Consider the following 20,630-nt stretch of genomic DNA (forward strand, 5'->3'; position numbering starts at 1 on the left):
TGTTATTACATGCTTCATAAGTTTATCCTGTCTTAAAGCTGCATAATATTCCATCATATGTATATACCACAGTTTGTTTAGCCACTCGTCTGTTGATGGACATTTTGGCTGTTTCCATCTCTTTGCAATTGTAAATAACGCTGCTATAAACATTGGTGTGCAAAATGTCTGTTTGTGTCTTTGCCCTTAAGTCCTTTGAGTAGATACGTAGCAATAGTATTGCTGGGTCGTATGGCAATTCTATATTCAGTTTTTTGAGGAACCGCCAAACTGCCTTCCACAGTGGTTGCACCATTTGACATTCCCACCAACAGTGGATAAGTGTGCCTCTTTCTCCGCATCCTCTCCAGCACTTGTCATTTTCTGTTTTGTTGATAATGGCCATTCTGGTGGGTGTGAGATGATATCTCATTGTGGTTTTGATTTGCATTTCTCTAACAGCCAGGAACATTGAGCTCTCTTCATGTGCCTTTTGGCAATTTGTATTTCCTCTTCTGAGAGGTGTCTGTTCAAGTCTTTTTCCCATTTTGTAATTGGGTTGGCTGTCTTTTTGTTGTTGAGTTGAACAATCTCTTTATAAATTCTGGATACTAGACCTTTATCTGATATGTCATTTCCAAATATTGTCTCCCATTGTGTAGGCTGTCTTTCTAGTTTCTTGATGAAGTTCTTTGATGCACAAAAGTGTTTAATTTTGAGGAGCTCCCATTTATTTATTTCCTTCTTCAGTGCTCTTGCTTTAGGTTTAAGGTCCATAAAACCGCCTCCAATTGTAAGTTTCATAAGATATCTCCCTACATTTTCCTCTAACTGTTTTATGGTCTTAGACCTAATGTTTAGATCTTTGATCCATTTTGAGTTAACTTTTGTATAGGGTGTGAGATACGGGTCCTCTTTCATTCTTTTGCATATGGATATCCAGTTCTCTAGGCACCATTTATTGAAGAGACTGTTCTGTCCCAGGTGAGTTGGCTTGACTGCCTTATCAAAGATCAAATGTCCATAGATGAGAGGGTCTATATCTGAGCACTCTATTCGATTCCATTGGTCGATATATTTATCTTTATGCCAATACCATGCTGTTTTGACCACCGTGGCTTCATAATATGCCTTAAAGTCCGGCAGCATGAGACCTCCAGCTTCGTTTTTTTTCCTTAAGATACTTTTAGCAATTCGGGGCACCCTGCCCTTCCAGATAAATTTGCTTATTGGTTTTTCTATTTCTGAAAAATAAGTTGTTGGGATTTTGATTGGTATTGTATTGAATCTGTAAATCAATTTAGGTAGGATTGACATCTTAACTATATTTAGTCTTCCAATCCATGAACACGGTATGCCCTTCCATCTATTTAGGTCTTCTGTGATTTCTTTTAACAGTTTTTTGTAGTTTTCTTTGTATAGTTTTTTTGTCTCTTTAGTTAAATTTATTCCTAGGTATTTTATTCTTTTAGTTGCAATTGGAAATGGGATTCGTTTCTTGATTTCCCCCTCAGCTTGTTCATTGCTAGTGTATAGAAATGCTACAGATTTTTGAATGTTGATCTTGTAACCTGCTACTTTGCTGTACTCATTTATTAGCTCTAGTAGTTTTGTTGTGGATTTTTCCGGGTTTTCGACATATAGTATCATACCGTCTACAAACAGTGATAGTTTTACTTCTTCCTTTCCAATTTTGATGCCTTGTATTTCTTTTTCTTGTCTAGTTTCTCTGACTGGAACCTCCAACACGATGTTGAATAATAGTGGTGATAATGGACATCCTTGTCTTGTTCCTGATCTTAGGGGGAAAGTTTTCAATTTTTCCCCATTGAGGATGATATTAGCTGTGGGTTTTTCATATATTCCCTCTATCATTTTAAGGAAGTTCCCTTGTATTCCTATCTTTTGAAGTGTTTTCAACAGGAAAGGATGTGGAATCTTGTCAAATGCCTTCTCTGCATCAATTGAGATGATCATGTGATTTTTCTGCTTTGATTTGTTGATATGGTGTATTACATTAATTGATTTTCTTATGTTGAACCATCCTTGCATACCTGGGATGAAACCTACTTGGTCATGATGTATAATTCTTTTAATGTGTTGTTGGATACGATTTGCTAGAATTTTGTTGAGGATTTTTGCATCTATATTCATTAGAGAAATTGGTCTGTAGTTTTCTTTTTTTGTAATATCTTTGCCTGGTTTTGGTATGAGGGTGATGTTGGCTTCATAGAATGAATTAGGTAGCTTTCCCTCCACTTCGATTTTTTTGAAGAGTTTGAGGAGATTAGGTACTAATTCTTTCTGGAATGTTTGATAGAATTCACATGTGAAGCCATCTGGTCCTGGACTTTTCTTTTTAGGAAGCTTTTGAATAACTGATTCAATTTCTTTACTTGTGATTGGTTTGTTGAGGTCATCTATTTCTTCTTGAGTCAAAGTTGGTTGTTCATGTCTTTCCAGGAACCCGTCCATTTCATCTAAATTATCTTGTATTTATTAGCATAAAGTTGTTCATAGTATCCTGTTATTACCTCATTTATTTCTGTGAGGTCAGTGGTTATGTCTTCTCTTCCATTTCTGATCTTATTTATTTGCATCCTCTCTCTTCTTCTTTTTGTCAATCTTGATAAGGGCCCATCAATCTTATTGATTTTCTCATAGAACCAACTTCTGGTCTTATTGATTTTCTCTATTGTTTTCATGTTTTCAATTTCATTTATTTCTGCTCTAATTTTTGTTATTTCTTTCCTTTCACTTGCTTTGGGGTTAGTTTGCTGTTCTTTCTCCAGTTCTTCCAAGTGGACAGTTAATTCCTGAATTTTTGCTTTTTCTTATTTTCTGATATAGGCATTTAGGGCAATGAATTTCCCTCTTAGCACTGCCTTTGCTGCGTCCCATAGGCTTTGATATGTTGTGGTTTCATGTTCATTCACCTCGAGATATTTACTAATTTCTCTTGCAATTTCTTCCTTGACCCACTCGTTGTTTAAGAGTGTGTTGTTGAGCCTCCACGTATTTGTGAATTTTCTGGCACTCCGCCTATTATTGATTTCCAACTTCATTCCTTTATGATCCGAGAAAGTGTTGTGTATGATTTCAATCTTTTTAAATTTGGTAAGACTTGCTTTGTGACCCAGCATATGGTCTATCTTGAGAATGATTCATGAGCACTTGAGAAAAAGGTGTATCCTGCTGTTGTGGGATGTAATGTCCTATAAATGTCTGTTAAGTCTAGCTCATTTATAGTAATATTCAGATTCTCTATTTCTTTATTGATCCTCTGTCTAGATGTTCTGTCCATTGATGAGAGTGATGAATTGAAGTCTCCAACTATTATGGTATATGTGTCTATTTTCCTTTTCAGTGTTTGCAGTGTATTCCTCACGTATCTTGGGGCATTCTGGTTCGGTGCATAAATATTTATGATTGTTACGTCTCCTTGTTTAATTGTTCCTTTTATTAGTAGATAGTGTCCTTCTTTGTCTCTTTTAACTGTTTTACATTTGAAGTCTAATTTTTTGGATATTAGTATAGCCACTCCTGCTCTTTTCTGGCTGTTTTTTGCATGAAATATCTTTTCCCAACCTTTCACTTTCAACCTATGTTTATCTTTGGGTCTAAGATGTGTTTCCTGTAGACAGCATATAGAAGGATCCTGTTTTTTAATCCATTCTGCCAGTCTATGTCTTTTGACTGGGGAATTCAGTCCATTAACACTTAGTGTTATTACTGTTTGGATAATATTTTCCTCTACCATTTTGCCTTTTGTATTATATATATCATATCTGATTTTCCTTCTTTCTACACTCTTCTCCATACCTCTCGCTTCTGTCTTTTCGTATCTGACTCTAGTGCTTCCTTTAATATTTCTTGCAGAGCTGGTCTCTTGGTCACCAATTCTCTCAGTGACTTTTTGTCTGAGAATGTTTTAATTTCTCCCTCATTTTTGAGGACAATTTTGTTGGATATAGGAGTCTTGGTTGGCAGTTTTTCTCTTTTAGTAATTTAAATATATCATCCCACTGTCTTCTAGCTTCTATGGTTTCTGCTGAGAAATCTACACATAGTCTTATCGGGTTTCCTTTGTATGTGATGGATTGTTTTTCTCTTGCTGCTTTCAAGATCCTCTCTTTCTCTTTGACCTCTGACATTCTAACTAGTAAGTGTCTTGGAGAACGCCTATTTGAGTCTATTCTCTTTGGGGTGCGCTGCACTTCCTGGATCTGTAATTTTAGGTCTTTCATAAGAGTTCGGAAATTTTCAGTGATGATTACTTCCATTAATTTTTCTCCTCCTTTTCCCTTCACTTCTCCTTCTGGGACACCCACAACATGTATATTTGTGCACTTCATATTGTCATTCAGTTCCCTGATCCCCTGTTCAATTTTTCCATTCTTTTCCCTATAGTTTCTGTTTCTTTTTGGAATTCAGATGTTCCATCTTCCAATTCACTAATTCTAGCTTCTGTCTCTTTAAGTCTACCATTGTAGGTATCCATTGTTTTTTCGTCTTTTCTACTTTGTCCTTCACTCCCATAAGTTCTGTGATTTGTTTTTTCAGTTTTTCTATTTCTTCTTTCTGTTCAGCTCATGTCTTCTTCATGTCCTCCCTCAATTTCTTGATTTGGTTTTTGAAGAGGTTTTCCATTTCTGTTCGTATATTCAGCATTAGTTGTCTCAGCTCCTGTATCTCATTTGCACTATTGGTTTGTTCCTTTGACTGGGCCATATCTTCAATTTTCTGAGTGTGATCCATTATCTTCTGCTGGTGTCTGGGCATTTAATCAGATTTCCCTGGGTGTGGGACCCAGCAGGTTGAAAGATTTTTCTGTGAAATCTCTGGGCTCTGTTTTTCTTATCCTGCCCAGTAGGTGGCACTCGTGGCACACGTTTGTCTGGGGGTCCCACCAGTAAAAGATGCTGTGGCTCCTTTAACTTTGGAAAACTTTCGCTGTAGGGGAGGGTCGCCGGCCTCTACCGCTTGGGGGAGCGCCTGTCCAAATTTCCCACCCGGCCCGGGGTGCCAAGCATGGTGGGGAGGCACCGGCCGCCGCGGCTTGGGGGAGTGCCTATCCACCATTCCCAGCCAGACCGGGAAGCCTCGTGTTTGGAAGGGACCCCGGTCGCCAGTCTCCGCAGTTTGGGGGATCTCCAATCCAATTCTCCCAGCTGGTCCAGGAGGCCGCGCGTGGGGGGGGGGCGCCAGCCACCGTGGCTTGAGCGGATCGCCTGTCCAATTCTCCCAGCTGGCCCAGGAAGGAGGGAGGGAGGGACTCCGGCCGCCTGTCGCCCCAGCCCAGGGAAGCGTGCGCCCCTTGGCGATTTCACCACAGCGGGTTCTCCCAGCCAGTCAGCCATTCCAGAATGGAGTACGGTGTCTTGGTCTCTGTCGTGGCTCCAGGAACTGTTCTGTATCGTTTCTTCTTCCCTAGTAGCTGTTCTGGAGGAGGAACTAAGACCCGCGCGTCTTACTAAGCCGCCATCTTCTCCGGAAGTCCGCGAATGTTTTAAGAGTGATCATGATGATGAATACATAACTATGTGATGATATTGTGAGCTAGTGATTGTATACTTTTGATGGACTGTATGTGTGTGGTGGCATCTCAATAAAGATATTTAAAAAAAGACATGGATAGACAATTTTTCAAAGAGGAAATATAAATGGCTCAAAAATATATGAAAAGATGACTGACTTAACTAACTCTTAGGGAAATTCAAATCAAAGCCACAATGAGATATCATCTCACACCTATTGAATTGGCATTATCAAAAAGACAAAAACTGCAAGTGCTGGAGAGGATGTAGAGAAATAGGTAAACTTATTCACATTGGTAGGTATATAGAATGGTGCAGCTACCCTAGAAGGCAGTTTGTTTGTTCCTCAGGAAGCTAAGTATAGAATTGCCCTATGATCCAGGAATCCCACTACTAGGTATATACATAGAAGAACTGAAAGCACAGACACAAATGGACATTTGCACACTGATGTTTATAGCGACATTATTCATGATTGCCAAGATATGGAAGCAACCCAAATGCCCATCAACAAATGAGTAGATAAACTGTGGCATATACATACTATGGAATATTATGCAGCTGTAAGACAGAATAAAGTCATGACACATTGAACAGTATGGGTGAACCCTCAGTTCATTATGTTGAGCAAAATAAGCCGGAAATAAAAGGATAGTTATTGTGTGGCCTCATTAATATGAACTGATTATAATAAGCAACCCAGAGAGTTAAAGTTGAGAACACAAGTTATTAAGAGATAGAAATAGAGTAGAGATCGGGAATTTGATGCAGAAGGAGTACAGAACATTCAACAGAACTGGTTATAAAGTTTCAGAAATGGATATCTCAATACTGTGCAATGGCAGCACAATATTGTAAGTATAATGAAGAAAGCTGAGTAGGTTATGGTTGAAGGAAGGCTAGGGGCATGAATATCACTAGAAGGGAAGATAGGGTATTTTGCTGGTTTGAAGCTGGTTATGTACCCCAAGCCTTGTTCTTTTAATCCAATCATGTGGAGCCAGACCTGTTGTTTGGTGGGACCTGTTGATTAGGTTGTTTCCATGGAGATGTGACCCTGGTTGGGTTTTAATCAGCTTACTGGAGTCCTTTAAGAGAGCCAACATAAAGGACAGAGAAATGAAACCAAGACACACAGATATTTGGAGATGCTGAGAGAGCCATTTGAAACTGGAAGTCCAGAAACAGCAGACATATGATCCAGCAATTCTAGTACTAGATATGCACTTAAAAGAACTAAGAGCCATGTGCTTTCCCATGTGACAGAAAAACCCTGGACTTGATTGGCTTTTCTTGAGGGAAGGTGTCCTCCTTTTTGTGCCTTAATTTGGACATTTTCACAGCCTTAGACTTATAGCTTGTAACTTAATAAATCCCTTTATAAAAGCCAACCCTTTCTGGCATATTTCATTCTGGCAGATTTAGCAAACCAAAACAGCAATAAAAACTGGGGCTGTATAACTTAGCATAAGCTAGAGTTTTAGCTTCTCCTTTGAGGGACTCCTGATTTAATAAGCGAAGCCCTTAAACTTGAAGTTTGCCCTTATGAAACTTACCTTTGCAATGGCAAAGCTCAGCCTACTTATAAGTATGCCTAAGAGTCACCACCAGAGAATGTTTTTTGTTGCTCAGATGTGGCCTCTCTACCTAAGCAAACTCTGCAAATAAATCACTACCCTTCCTCCCATGTGTGACATGTTTCTCAGGGGTGTAAGTCTCCATGGTATCATGGGACATGACTCCCAGGGGTAGGCATGGCCCTGGCTTCATGGGAATGAGAATGCCTTCTTGACCAAAAGAAGGAAAAGAAATGGAATAAAAGTTTCGGTGGCTGCAAGATTTCAAATAGGATCTAAAAGTCATTCTGGAGTCACTCTTATGCAAGCTTCAACCAGGTATTGCAAATTGCCACAGTTTTCCAAGCCCTCACCAACAGTATTCCTAAATACTAAAGAATACCCTGAGCTCTATCTAAGTTTCTATAAATGTTTTATCTAGTAAATTTATTTTTTCAGAAACTTGATGCCTCCAGATTGTTCCTATGCCAGATAAGCCCTGAAATCAAGAAATACCAATCTCTCTAAGAATATCAACCAATTTCATTCCTCTATCACATAAGGTCAACACTTTCTAGACCAAAGAGGTTAAAATGGTCAGTTGTTCAGATATCTCTGAAGAATGAGAGAATGATTAAATGAAAGGGATAAGATATAAGGGAGAGATTAGGATTTAACAAATGATTATGCTCACTAACTCATTATGTAGATATTTCTGTTTGGCTTCTAGTGTATCAGAATAGCTAGAAGGAAATATTGGAAACTGTTGAGCTGTAATCTAGTAGCTCTTATCTTTGATAATGATATATAGCTATATTGCAGAAAAAAAAAAAACAGTCAGTTCCCCATGTTTATATGGATCTGCTTCTGGTGTTTTATTCTGTTCCACTGATCTATATTTTTATCTCTGACAGTACTGCACTGTCCTAGTTAACTTACCTTTACTGTAAGCCTTTAAATTGGGTAGAATGTAATACTAGACATAAATAAGGGTAGGGGAGACAAGGGGTATGGAATATTTGAGATTTTCCTTTTCTTTTTTTTTCTGGAGTAATGCAAATGTTGATCATGGTGATGGGTAAACAACTATGTGATGAAACAGTGAACCATTGATTGTACACTTTGGATGGACCGTATGTGTGTGACTATATCAACAAAATTACATTTGAAAAAAAAGACAGGGATTCAAACATGTGGCGACTCACAGCAAGCCACAAATCCTCTGATGACTTTGACAACATTCTAGAGAGGGCCTTTAGCCTCTTTTAGGCTCTTCTAATCCACTAGGCACACAGTTTTGGTTTGCTAAATGCTACCAAGATGCAATATACCAGAAATGTAATGGCTTTTAAAAAGGGAATTTGTTAAGTTACAAGTTTACTGTTCTAAGGCTATAAAAATGTCCAAACTAAGGCATCCAGATAAAGACACCTTGACTCAAAAAAGTCCAATGTTTGTCACATGGGAAGGAATGTGACTGGTATCAGCTAGTCCTTCCAGCTTCTGATCCCAGTTGCTTCCTCTCTAAGGTTCTGTGGGCCTTCACTTAGATTCTCCAGGAAATAACTGTGGATTTCATCTCTTAGCTTCACTTCATTCTCTCCAGGTTCTGGCTTACTTACCGTTTCATGGGAAGGTACATGGCAATGTCTGCTGAACTCTGAGTCTCCAGACATCCACGTCTAGGTGTCTGTTCTCTCTGTCGACACTCTAAGCATCTCTAAGTGTCTGTGTCTATGTTGACTCTGAAGCAACTGTGCTTTTCCAAAATGTTTCTCTTTTTAAAGAACTCCAGTAAATTAATCAAGATCCACCTTGAATGGGTGGAGTCATATTTCCATCTAGTCAAAAAGCCACACCCACTATTGAGTGGATAATATCTCCATGGAAACAATCTGGTCAAAGGGTCCCATCCTACATATTGAATCAGGATTAGAAAATCAAGGCTTTTTTGAGGTACATAACAATTTTGAACCAGCCTATAGCAATCACTATTTGTAATCCCATCATCCAGTAAGTAATATTGCACTGGCTATTGATACAGATTCTTTGAAGACCTCCTGATCTCATTGTTCTCTGTAGTCAAGGCTGATTTGGCTGATTCAAGTACATAGGTAACTATTTCAAATCTTTGAGGGAAAATCTTAAAGCCACTTGAAAAGATAATTTGAGAAAGGAATATCCAAGAAACCTGTTTTTCATACTGTTGCCCCTTTATTCTTCATCGGAAATGTCTTGGCTGTTTTTGGCTCTTTGCATTTCTTTATTAATTTTAGGTTCAGCTTGATAATTTCCACACATACACAAAACCCACTAGGATTTTGACTGGGGTTGTGTCAAATCTATAAATCAATATGGGAAGAAATGACATTTTTACAGCATTGAGTCTTCTAGTTCATGCACATGATATATCCTCTCATTTATCTAGATTGTTGCCAATTAATTTCAGTAATAATTTTATAGAGCTCTTGAATATCATTTTGAGATGTTTTCAAAGTATTGATTTTCCATGCTATTGTGAATATGTGTTATATAAAATTAAATCTTATAAGATCTTGTGGCTGGTAATTAGAAATACAATTAATTTTTGTTGGTATTGACTTTACAAACAGCAAATTTGTTAAACTCACTAAATCAATTTTAATAATTCAATTATCATTCTTTTGGATTTTCTAAGGATAAAATCATGCCATCTGAAAGTGAAAACATTATATCTTTATTTCTTATTCTTCCTTTTTATACCTCCTAGTACTTCCACTAAGGTGTTGAATAATCGCAAAGGAAAAAAGACTTCCATATACCTTAAAGGCCTTTACAATTTGTGGTGGATTCAGTAGTGTCACTCCAAAATTTAGGTCCAGTCAGTACCTCAGAATGTGACCTTATTTGGAATAAGGGTCTTTGCAAATGTAATAGTTACATATCTTGAGTTGAATCCATCTTGTATTTAGGGTGGGCCCTAAATTCAATGGCAAGTGTACTTATAAGAAGAGAACAAACACACATATTCACACACACACACAGAAGAAGGCCATGTGAAGATGAAGGCAGAGATTTGAGTAATGCATCAACAAATCAGGGACACCAAGTGTTGCCAGGAACTACTGGAAGCCAGGAAGAGGCAAGAAAAAAGTCTTCTTAGAACCTTCAGAGGAAGCCTGACCCTGTCAACATCTTTACTTCAGACTTCTGGTCTCTAGAACTGTTAAAGAATAAATTTCTGTTATCTTAAACCACCAGATTTGGAGTGATTTGTTATGGCAGTCTTAGAAAATTAATATGTGGTTCACTTACAGAAACTAAATTTAAATACATAGGAACATGAATTAAAATCCAAAGCAATGGATTATAAATCTCAAGTGAAAAGTACAAATAGAAAGTGTGTGTAATTGTAATGCCCCCAGCCTCATTAGTTAGGAAGCCTAAATTTGGAAGCTTTTGTCTCTACATGCATAATAGTAGAAACCTACTTCTGTCTTCAAAAAATTTTACCTGGTTATTTCTGAGTTTCTGAGGGCTATCTGATGTATGCAAAAATCTAAGAGCTCATATTCTTTAATTTTTCTCTTTGAAAGTCAAATGTAATTGAGCCATCTAGGAAGGCTGCTAGCACTAACTCCAAGACCTCCTGAAAACTCAGGGCAGTGTACAATGCCACCTCCTTCTTACCAACTCCTTTCAATAGCATGTAACAAAGTGTTCCATGACTAAAAGCATATTTGTTAACTGCAATCAAAAGTGAGAGTCCTTTCTATATACCTCTATCTCCTTAAAGATCCTTTTAATTGAATTCTTAAATATATGAGTTTATATAATTAGCCTTAAAAGATAAAATTTGCAGTAAGAGAAATAATCATTTCAATAAAAATGCTCTTTAATTCATTTGTTAAACAGATAAAAACAAAATGGTGAAAGATCTTTTTAAACTCTGTGAGAATTTGAACATTACCACTTGGAAACTCTAAAAGATATGGCATTTATGTTTTGCCAACCATTTATACAACAATATTTTAACCATCAGAATTTAATGCTGAAAATATGGATTATGTGAAATTTTAAAAGAAATATAATGTAGAATGCATAATGACAATTTAGATTTAGGAACTGCTCCTTTGTAAAATACATATTTCAATATAGCCATGTCTGTCATATTTATTTTTGTATCCCTCCTAATAACTCAGGATCAGAATATGGTATGTGATCAATAATATTTCCTAAATTAATTTTTAAAAAACATATTTAAGTGGTTGATGATTAAATAAACTATGTCATATGATCCATGGATACAGTGGCTAGAATTGAAAAATCAATTTATAGAATGCATACAAAAGGCAGATAAGAGACCAAATTAATTACCTGATATTATCTCTTTATGCCTAGGCTCTAATCAATAATGTAAAATTTTATTAGTAATTAATAATTCATACCATATTTCTACTGTTCTTTTAAAAATCTGAATTTTGTTACTATTCCCAATTTTATTGTTAAATACCAATGATATTCTCCTGTGACTATTTAATGCTTGATTCTTAGAACTCCCTACAACCAAATAGGTTATTGAAAGATGCCAGATTCACCAGACACACATATCTTCATTATCAGAAAGTACAACAAAATAATTCCAACTTAGTCATAATAACATAATAAACCAAATAACAAGAGGTAGAGGAAACAATACTGGAGGTCCAAAAAGAGACTTAGACATATGAGTCAATGTATATTATTCTGATTTTATTTTTAAATTATGAAGCTAAAAAAACTTTTATTCAGTCCATCAGACAATTCTTAGGAAAGGAACTAAGTAAGGTTTAAAAGAAATTTTCCAAACTTTCAGTATAAATTTAAACAAAATTGGTATAAATTTTTAAATGATTAGCATAAAGCTGAAGGAAATAATTCAATGAAATACAAGTCAGTTTAATTTTTATTCAGTCTACAGGTTTCTAAAGTAACACAACTTTTAATGAGTTCATACTATTCACTCGTTCATTCATTTGTTCATTCTCCAAATACTAATCAAGTATCTATTTTAAGGTGTTTAGTAATAGTTTAATGCAATTTAGTAGTAGTTTAATGTGTTTAATTTGTAAAGTAGTTAACCCAGTATAAACATCCCCATAACTACTTCAATAATCTTATCTTGGCACATATATAGCCAAGAGATCATACATTTCTTGTTCTAGTGCAGGAAAATGGAGGCATCCATTAACTTAGCGGATGTCACAACAATCATTTCTCTTGAATGCTCATTGAAAAAATCAATAAATAGAAGTAAATTCTGCTGTCAGTTGATAGAGGTTATATATATATTAAAAAGTGTCTGGAAAAATGTAGAAATGACGGATCCCAAGTCCTCTTTCTGGACTGCCTTAATTAGTTTAAAGAAGAAAGATCTATCCTCATGGAGAAAATGTGATGGTCACAAAGAATTGGCTCCTTCTCAGTCTTGGGCACGCTACTGCAAATTAATAAGCTGTTGAGGATATAACATGACTTCCTGTGCAACATTGGTACAACAGATATACCTCATTTCATTGCACTTTGCTTTATTGTGCTTTGCATATACCGTGTTTTTTGTTTTTTGTTTTACAACTGAAGTTTGTGGCAACCATGCTTGGTGCAAGTCTATAGGTTCCATTTTTCTGCAGCATTATTATTAATATGCTATAAATGACAAGTGATCTTTGATGCTCCATACCACATCCATATAAGAAAATGAAATTTAATCAGTAAATGTTTTGTGCATTCTGACTACTCTACCAACCAGTTCTTCCCTATCTCTGTCCCTCTCCTGGTACCTCCCTATTCCCTGAGACACTATAATATCAAAATTAGCCAATTAATAACCCCACATTGGCCTGTAAGTGTTCAAGTGAATGTAAGTGTCACATTGCATGCCTCTCTCTTTAAATCAAAAGCTAAAAAGGCCCACTGAAAGCCGAGATAGACTGAAATTTAGACCTCTTGCATCAAACAGTAAGCCACATTGTGAATGCAAAGGGAAAGTTCTTGAAGGAAATTAGAAGTGCTACTCCAGCAAACACACAAATGACGAGAAATGTAAACAGTCTTATTGTTGATATATAGAAAGTTTTAGTGGTCTGGATAGAAGATCAAACCAGCCACAACATTTCCCTAAGCCAAAGCCTAACACAAACAAGACACTAACTCTCTTCAATTGTGTGAAAGCTGAGAGTGGTGAGGAAGCTGCAGGAAAAAAGTCTGAAGCTAGCAGAGGTTGGTTCATGAGGTTTAAGTAAAGAAGCTGTCTCCATAACATAAAAGTGCAAAGTGAAACGACAGGTGTTGATGTGGAATCTTTAGCATTTTATCCAGAAGATCTAGCTAAGATAATTGGTGAAGGTAACTACACTAAAGAACAGATTTTCATTGTAGAGGAAAATAACCCTATTGGAAGAAGATGCCATCTTAGACTTTCATAGCTAGAGAGGTGAAATCAATGCTTCAAAGTTTTAAAGGCCAACTCTCTTATAAGGGGCTAATGCAACTGGTGAGTTTAAGTTAAAACTAATGCTCAATAATCATTCTGAAAATCCTAGGGTCCTTAATAATTGCACACTTAATAGATTACAGTATAGTCTAAACATAACTTTTATATGCACTGGGAAACCAAAAAATTTGTGTAACTTGCTTTATTGTGATATTTGCTGCAGTTATCTGGGACCAAACCTACTATATCTCCAATGTACGCCCATAATGAACATGCTGGTTGTATAGATCAGAGCAGTCTACTTTTTAAGATGAATATTTGTCATTGTAAATACTTGTAAATTAATAATTTAGTTTCTAGTATTATATATTAATCTCATGATCCTAGTCACGATGACCTTTTGCTTTTTCTTTATATATAAAGAATTTTAAACACAAAGCTTGACCCTGGCCATGACACCAAGATTACTAGACACAGGAAGTATTCCACCTCCCAAGAGTATCCTCACCCCATTAGTGCTAGCCCCAAGCATCTGGGAGCAATTCCAGTTATCTTCTAAAGCTTAAAAATTGCTACAATCCTGATTTTGTAATTTGCAATGTGTTTGTTAAAATATTTTGTCAAATTTTAAAATTTATCTTCAATAGTGATTTGGATTTTTTTTCTCATCTAAACATTGTATAATTATAGGAAAATTGAAACTATATATTTGATTCTTTGGGCTTTCAAATTTTGATACCATGCCTTTATAAATTAGCCTATACTGATAACAGAGTCAAAAATACAGACACAGACCTGATGGGAATATTTACTGATGCTTACATTAATATATAAAAATAAGAAGAAATTGAAGTGGAAAAACTACTGAAATAAATTCACCATTCTTTGGATAATACAGTAGAAGTTTTTTTTATGATTTATTTTCCCTTGAAACATATTTGTCTTTAAGTTACTTTGATGTGTAAGACTAGAGTACTTTCACATTTGTTCGTTTTTCTTTCAATAAAACTATTGCTGCATTGTTCCTCCTAATATTTTTCTCTGCGTTGGAATGCTTCTTGAAGTTTTCTTTTTATGTTTAAGTTTCATATTCTACAGAACTTGTTTGCCTTTCTAGTCTGCTGCCAGGAAGTTAAAGTAATAGTAAAGCTTTATTGAAAAGTGGAAAATAGGAAAATTTGAAAATTGGAATCCTACGCCTTTCCTCTTTTCTAAGAAAATGTTTTTGTACCTGCGTGCTTTGAGAATTTGACATTAGTCATTTTTTTGACCTCGCAAAAGGATGTGAACTGCATCTTCTTAAATAAGATATTTTTAATTGCTAGTTTTTGTTGTATTCTTTGTGCAAAACTGATTGAAAAAAATTCATTCTATCCTGATTGTTTTTGCTTCTATAAGGAAGTATATATATATATATATATATAAACTGTATCAATCCTTGTACCTTTTTTTGTTAACATTTCCTTAAATGTGTTTTCTCCAGATGTTGGAAGTAAAAAAGCCCTTGTTATTTTTTCCATTGTCACTCTTTACTACTTTCCATAGGCAACATATTGTGCAAGCCAAGGACTGGAGGAAATAACAGACGTGTGAGCCCCAAATTATAGGCACAAAAATAACTTTCATAAAATAGGTTTTAAATGACACCACTTTCCAAAAAGCCAGCTCTAATTGACTCAAGCCTAGAAAGCAGTAACTAAGGGAACATCAGACCCACATCCACTGATCCCAGAAAGAGTTCTATGGTGTGGCATTAGCTGGAATGATGACATTCCCAGCTTGCTGCCAGCACATTCCAAGAGGCAGGCCGGGTATTTTGGTACCGATCAGGTCAGCCTCCTCAGTATTATCGTATTGTTCAGAGGTCGTTGAGTAATATTTTTTGTGTACAAGCAACGTGGAGAACGCCGACTCCGTTGCTCACCCGCAACAGGTAGAAAAAAAAGACAGCGAAAGAAAATGGGAGAAATAATAGGCGAGGGTTGTGGTGGTGTTTCTTTGAATGCAGACAGAATCCCCAGTCCGGGCTTACTGACTGGAGCAGCCGCGGGTTCCTGCTGTTTGCAGAATGTTACAGATGGCTGCCTCGGCAGGAAGCCCTCCCCTTTCCTTAACGGGGCTCTGGGGAATGCAGGGGGCCTGGAACCAGGACTCTCCTTCCCTTCCAAACCTCTTCTCCAAACCCCTACTGAGTAAAAAGAAAAAAAGAGAGAGAGAGAAGAAGAAGAAAATATGCACGTCCCTGGAAACATTTCTGCCAGTCTGTGTTTTAGTGGAATGTTGAATTAACCTCTTCATTCCCGATTAGAATAGCGATTTATAACTTTGCCGGCATCTCTTTAATTCTTGAATCATTTCCACCACGAGCTCATTGAAGTATGGTACCATTTGGGTTGAATTATAAAGGCATTTTGGAGTTACGCAACAATTTCAAGTAAGCGAAAGCAGGTTTGAGTTCTTAAATAATTTTAGCACATCAAATAGTATAGTAGTTGTGTTTTCTGGTTTCATTTCTAAAAATCACATTTTGAAATTTTTGTTTATTTCATAGTTTTTTCTATGATTTTTTTTTTTAAGTATGAGTTAAGAAACTACCCTGTCTTTGTTTTGGGTCTATTTAAGGAATGGTTAATTTCATAATGAAATGTCTTTCACTTATAATTTTAAAGAAATTTCATTATGGCAGTCATCCATTTATTATGGCAGTCATCCATTTATAAAATGTAAAAGCCTACTATATCTGTTTATTAGAGCATCGTGTTTGTTAAAGATAATTTTTAATTTGTACTTTTTAAAGTTAGAAATTCCACTACTATATGTCTCTGCCCCAAGAGGAAGCATAAACCAAATAACTGATACTAAAATATAAAATGCAATGTGATTTCTAAACTTCTAATTGCCATCACAGAAGAAGCAAAATATAGAAAACGAAGACTATTCTTATTTTGATATATTTATATTACATTTATTGAATTTAAAAATAAAGCCACTGACCATCCAAACTCTATATTGCAAATGGTAAAATAGGTATGTTGTCACATCAAAAGGATCACATTTTTAAATCAATCACAGTTATACTCCACACAAAATAAACAAATAATAATAAAGGCTTAAAGAAGGATAACTATTAAAAATGTAATTAAAGAATTAACAAATGGGAAAGTTTGAAAAACAGAACTCTGTAATTTCACATTAAGCTATGTCCAGATGTTCTGTAACTGCCCTTACCCATTCATTGATTAAGTCACCAAATATTAACTGACTGCCTTCTGACTTTCAAGCACTATGCTAAATCCCGAGATTTAATCCTGAGTAAAACACTTCTTTGCTCTCAAGGAACTGGCAGGCTAGTGAAGGACATGACAGTCAGAGTTACCATCACTTTCTATCTAAAGTTCTTCTATCTAAACATTTAGCAAGGCTAAAGGAAAACATGTCACAGGCAGCCAGTTCTCACTCAGACAGACTTCTTGGTGGTTAAAACTGGCATCCATTCTGGTTGGTCACTGCATCTGTTCCAGTTAGTTCCTAAGAGGAAGCTTTATTGAACATTTTGAATAACATGTCTGTTTAGGTACAATAGAAACTTTAAAAATTTGATATCTCTTCAAACAATGTTTGAAGATTTGTATCTACCTTATATATGTTCTATATGTCCATTTTTGGCAAACAAACAAAAGACATAAGGGAAAGTCAAAAATCATTTTGAGAAATGGCTTTCTTTGAGGAACAGAAAGAGAAATGTGAGGAAAAGGCTATACATGGGAGGAGAAGACTTCAGATGTTTTGTTCTCACCGTGGACATTGTGTGCAGTAGTGATGCTTGGAGCCTCCACAGTCTTGCAATCATGAAGAAAGCAAAGGAAATGACAGAAGTGCTGACTTAGCACCCTGCAAATCTGAGCTGATCACATAACCTATATCAGTACTGTCTAACTCTGGACTTCTGAAGTGAGATATATTAATACATTTTCCTTGTTAATGCTACTTTTATTTGGGAAATCTGTTCCTTGCAGTCAAAAGCATCTGAACTGAAATCATATATTTAGAGGAAGTGGGAAGACTTTTATTTCCTAATAACAAAAATTGAAGCATTTATTTGTTTTTCAAATAAGGTGTTTTGCAAATATATTTAGTTCATGTGAGTTCCCAAATCATAAAACTTCTTGGGAGGCTATATTACTCTATAAAGTCTAAATATTAAAATTAAGTATTATTTCTTGGATAAACAGCCCTCCTTCATTCAGTCTTGGATTTCAGAAGTTTATGTCACTTTAATACCTAACTTCAGGTGACTTTCAGCCTGCTGGTTTTAAGGTCACTGATGAGGTCTAGAGTCATTCCTTGAAATTTGCTCAAACACATCATAAAATACTCAATGTATTTGCCAACACATTGAAATGAGAACCCGGCCAAAATACAAGTTTCCATCTCTGTGTTTAATTGTGTGTATTTGAAGAAAATATGTATGTGAGAAAAAAGTAAGGCTATTGAGCAAATTAGATCCTGTTCGTATCAGCTCACTTGCTGTATCATGTTCGCAGTGTGCAAATCAAAACTCTGAAAACAGAAGAGTCCAGAAAAAGGAAGTACTCTATTTTCATGGCATCTTTTGTCTTCCAGCCTAGAACTTTCTTGGCTAAAGCACAGGTGGTTCCAGTTCACATGAATGCAGTGGTAGATTTAGGGAATCTGAATAACTGATGTCATATAGTTTATTGCTAAATTATTTGGACTTAGGGGTTTTAAAAAGGTGCATCAATTTCCTAAGCACAGGGAAAAATTCCATAATTACCCTCAATAAAAAGCAAACAAAAAAAGGGTGTGTGTGTGTGTGTGTGTGTGTGTGTGTGCTTTGTGGGAATGAATGATCTCATTATGTTTTTTCTTGGACAGCTGAACAGAAAGAATCATAATGGGGATACATGGAAGTGGAAAAAGAGCCTAAGTTGCTTTAGCATAATAGATAAAACATGAAGTGTGTTTCAGGAAAAAAAATAAAGTAACACTGGAAATGCCTTAAATGTCCACATATGTAATGGTTAAGCAAGGCCCAATGCGCTAATGATGGGCCATTGCTGCATGCTGCAATGCTGCAAAGCCAAGCCATTCCTTTACATTGCCCCCATCCAAGTCCATTAAGAAATAATGGTTATAAGATGAAAGTCTTGTGAGGGTTTCAGTGAAAATGTTTGGCACACCATGATGAAAAGTCAACAATCTGCTTTTAACGAGAGACACTGGAAAAACGTTGGTTACCATACCACTGAAAATATTAATTCTCCTTAATGGCAGGATGTAACATAGCTTTTTATAGTTTTTGATCCATGTTATAAATTTGACTAAGACAAAGGGGATACTCCAGCTTTTACTCACTGACAAAAATATTAGCTGTTTTCCAGCCCTAAAAGGTTTGGCCTTTAGTAGCCTTTGTAATACACCAGAGGGCCAGATTCATATCCTCAGAGTGACAGGCTGAGTTGTTGGGAGGCCTGCATGGAGAGGAGGGTGGGGACCTGGGGCCGGGGCATGAAGTAAAGGTTTGTGTGCCCATAATGTGAGAAGTTTTTGTAAAACTTTCAGAGACAGAAAACAAGGGAAATTATTACAAGTCCCAACTCCCAGCATCATTGCCAGAATTCCAAAATTTGCAAAGTTCGTTATATTAGGAAGATAACAAGCCTTACAAACCATGATAACTCCATCATCATAAGTCTAATTATATGCTGTCCATTTCAAGTGCATGTTAGAAAAAGTGTGTTTTTCCTATGCTTTAATTTTCCTCCTCATAATTGCAAATTTTCAGATTTTAAGAATGAGAGAGAATGATGAGGGGGGAAATGGTCCCCTCATTAGCTCAGAATATTGAATTTTGTCTTTGAACTTACATTTCAGAATATTGCCCTTGTTCAAAATCTGCATGTAGTGTCTTCTCTTAGTAAAATATATATACCTATGTAACAAATATAACTTCAGAACCAGCCTTTAACATTTAACCTTAATGCCTTTTTTTTTCAATCTTGCCAATGAATTTTTTTTTCCTCAACAGTATTGAAAGTAAAGGGATTTTTTGAATTGGATAACTGTGGGGACACTTACTAGAGGAATAATTAGTTGTTGCTATGATGGAAGCACATAACTGTAATTGCTAAATTTTAAGTTTATTCTTGAAGGTTTCAACAACATCAAGAAGCACATAAACTGAACATATATTAATATATTTCTGTTTCTTCTACTTTAGATTGCAATGTGAACCCTATATCTTAGAACAATGATTGAGGCAAAGATGAAGTGTGAACTTCATGTACAGGAAAAATATAAAATAGTTTAACTGCCAGAACATCTTAAATACTTTTTATGAATAGGAACCTGAGTAGAGTGAATTATACTTTAATGTTGCCTCTTTATACTAGCAGTTTTTAAGATTTCAGGAGCATAAGAATCACTTAGTTGGAATGGGAGCTTGTTAAAAATTCAAGTTCCCAGACCCATAGATTCTGATTCAGGAGGTCTGGGATGGGGTCCAGGAATCTGCATTTTAAGCAAATTTCTTCTTCCTTACCCTCAATATTATTGCCATTGGTCCTTTCCTCAACTTTAAGATAATACTGCTTTAGACCCAATGAAGAATTAAATTTTGTAAAAAGGGGGTTGGACTTATTCAGGCCCCAGTTGGTTTCCCTGTTACAGGGAATAACTTTGTATATTCCAAAGAAGTGTGGCCCGTCAATAAAACCCCTTTCAATGCAGATCTTCCTTGTTGGCTTGACGGGCACCTGCAGGGAATGTTGTAAAAAGAATTTAAATTACAGAGGAATGATTAAATTAAATTAACTTCAAGGTCACTTCCAACCCTGACCTTTTTATCATGAGTCCCGTAAATTTCTAGTTTAATTCTTTTAAAATATGTTATATGTAATAAAAGAGAAAATAGGTGATAAAGCACTAAATTGTCTGTTCCTTTTCTCTATTTTTCTTAAACAGCATATGTTTGAGAGCCAACATCATAGACCTTTTTTTAATTGTCTGCAGTTGTGTCAGGTTAACTATTCTTACTCTTCAGTCATTTGGCCTATCTTTTATTTTATATGAACTTTTGCAAAATAC

This window comes from Tamandua tetradactyla, chromosome 1, assembly GCF_023851605.1.
Source record: "Tamandua tetradactyla isolate mTamTet1 chromosome 1, mTamTet1.pri, whole genome shotgun sequence".
Classification (NCBI taxonomy): Eukaryota; Metazoa; Chordata; class Mammalia; order Pilosa; family Myrmecophagidae; genus Tamandua; species Tamandua tetradactyla.